This window comes from Papaver somniferum, chromosome 1 (genome assembly GCF_003573695.1).
Source record: "Papaver somniferum cultivar HN1 chromosome 1, ASM357369v1, whole genome shotgun sequence".
Taxonomy (NCBI): Eukaryota; Viridiplantae; Streptophyta; class Magnoliopsida; order Ranunculales; family Papaveraceae; genus Papaver; species Papaver somniferum.
In genome coordinates this window covers 59512305-59514999 of record NC_039358.1, presented here as the reverse complement: position 1 = coordinate 59514999, position 2695 = coordinate 59512305, and the positions used below count along the sequence as shown (strand labels likewise).

The window sequence follows — 2695 nt, the reverse complement described above, 5'->3', positions numbered from 1 at the left end:
GTTCGTTGATTGATTCTCAACACTGATATGATTCTGCTTCAGATCTGCTCATCACAGTTTCATTTCACTGGAGAAGTTAAAATTCGTTGATTGATTCTCAACACTGATAAGAACTTCGATTGAATCTATATAGTATTGTCGATGAAGAACCAGATCGTAAACAAGAAACGAAACCAAATCAGAAAAACAAACCCTAGAAATAATTTTTGGTAGAGCCGAGAGAGAGAAAGAGAAATCAGAAATGAAATATCTTCTGGTTTTCCTCTTGTATTTATTGAAAAGGGTAAAATCGTCATTACGAAAATTCATAAATTGAAATTATGGGCCAGATCTGAAGAAAATTTGATATTCTGGGCCTTGGAATTTCACTTTCCTAAAGTATGGAGTTGACATTGAAGGATCCATTTTGTTGGGTTTCTATACGTTGAAATCATATAGTAGTAGGGGGTTGTAGTATTTTCCACTTTTTTTTTCCCTTGATGAGAGAAATTCTAAATTAAGTCTGCGGCGTATGCCAGTTCATCTACTACATTCCTTTAGTACTCTCTTGTCAAAAATGAATATTGTTTGCCTCCAAGATAAGTACCACCCCAGTTCATCTAGTATAGCTTGCACGATAGTAACGCTCATGGAGTATTTGTGCTTCAAGGTCAAATCCCAGCACTTTTAATGGGAGCAATGCAATCCATGGACAGTTTTAATATCACGTTGATTGGTGTATATATTCACGGGAATGTCTATTTCATTAACAGACTCATTTAGAGTCCAACAAAATGCATAGTAGGTCTGGAACGGCGACGCAAAGGAAGAGAGAGGGCCCGTAGGCCGAGGGTACTCGACCAGGGGAAGTTCTCCCTTGCAGCTGATAAGAGTATGTGCCCTTTTTGATAGTATGTAAAGTTTTGGTATCTTTCTTAAGAAAATATAATCAGAGATGTGTGCCATACCAATTTATCAAACAGAGTATTTCATATAGAATCATAAGAAGACGTACAAATTACATATTAATGATGATCGAATCACCAAATAACACATACAAGATGAAGATAACTAGCTTAAGTGAGATTAAGATGATGATCCACATCAATACTGCACGACGAACACAACCATACACGACTGACTCTAACTAGCAGCTAATTAAGTGTATTTAGCTATATAAGTATAGCGACACACACTTATATAAGATTAATGTTTTTAGGGAATTAAAATGCTGCTTTTATTCTAATTTTGTAAATTTCTCTTGTTCCTTTTAGTTGGAGTTGCAATAGTTATCTAACCCTTTAACTAGCTTAATAGCTAGGAGGATGTCATAAACTAGCTCCTCATAGAGTAGCGAATACTCTAGATTGAGGCACAACAGCAAGAACAACTCTTAACTAGTAGCTGTAGGAGACCAGCAACACAAGCTGAAGCTGATGCATTGACATTAAACTTTGCCATGCACTGCGCGTTACATGCATCAAGACACTGAGTGTCCGAAGTGCACCCGTTGAGTATATTAAGATTCAAGGACAAGTCAGTAGCGCATTGAACCCCCACTGCGGATGCCATCTCTGCACATTCATACACATATAAACAAAATATTAGTTCCTGTAATGCAACAATCTAGAGACCACCAACAGATAAACATATAAGAAAATTTTGCATGCATATGTATACTCACGCAAGTTTGCAGAAACAGCGATCAAGGCAAAGATAAGGAAAACCAATGTAGTCTTAGCAGCGGCCATTGCGATGAATGAATGAATTGAAGAGACTACTAAGGCTTATCTAATGCTAAATGTATGGTTGATTAATGGATAGCTTGAGGTGAAGATTAATAGCCAATAATACCATCTATTTATAGCACCGTTGCTTCATTAGGTTAAAGGAAAGAAAATAATTGTTTAGAGATGTGGATTCTGGGAAGTGTCGACATGCTAGGAAACTAAAAAATGGCGCACGCCGATTTCTACCAAAACTGGTTTCGATTTTAGATACTTCAGAAATTAAATCTTAGTACATTAATTGTTGATTAAGTTTACTTAGTCTTTAATTCCAACTTGCTTCTTCATGTTAAAACTTCTCCCAAGAAGGGCGAGATTCGTTGCAAGTATGCTGCTGAGATTGAACGAAGATACAAGTACAATATGTGCATGTGTTGGCGTATTTCTCCTGGCTAATTAAATCCCATAGGAAAATGAAATAATCTCCATTTAACTTACAAGTAAAATATGTGCATGCTTCGGAGTAGTAATATGTCTAGGGCAACTAAACTGCATTAAGTTTTTGTACGGACACCTGAGACAACTGTTTCGGTTACTGTTCTTTCAAAAAGTTAACTTGGAGATGAATACGTCCTCCACCCCTTCAAATTCCAAAGAAACACTTGGAAGTACTTGAACGGTGAATACACCTTTTTATTTCCCCCAAAGCATGTCCAAGTAGTAGTCATTTTCCTATCATTTGCCTACTTTGAAAATGGAGTGCCAAAGTATAGTTTGTGTGCCAAAATATGTGAACCTTTCCTACTGTCTGTCGGTTAGCCGGTTAGGCTTGAATATGTGCTTAGGGTCATATAGAGTCCCCAAAAAACTGACCATTTCGGTTAGTGGCGTATGGCTAAGCTTAACTGCACAAATGGATAAGAATATCATCTGTTTAGGTCCTTTAATTATTAACGAATGCAATATTGCATGGATGCGAGCTTATGGAG

General features: G+C 37.0%; 1 long non-coding RNA gene across 1 annotated transcript; it reads right to left on the bottom strand.

The window, feature by feature from the left end:
• Positions 1-975: 975 nt before the first annotated feature.
• Positions 976-1922, bottom strand: LOC113329443. The gene is made up of 2 exons (XR_003349892.1): positions 1664-1922; positions 976-1553 (listed from the first exon to the last, which is right to left on the bottom strand). It is a non-coding gene; the product is annotated as an uncharacterized LOC113329443 (long non-coding RNA).
• Positions 1923-2695: the final 773 nt, after the last annotated feature.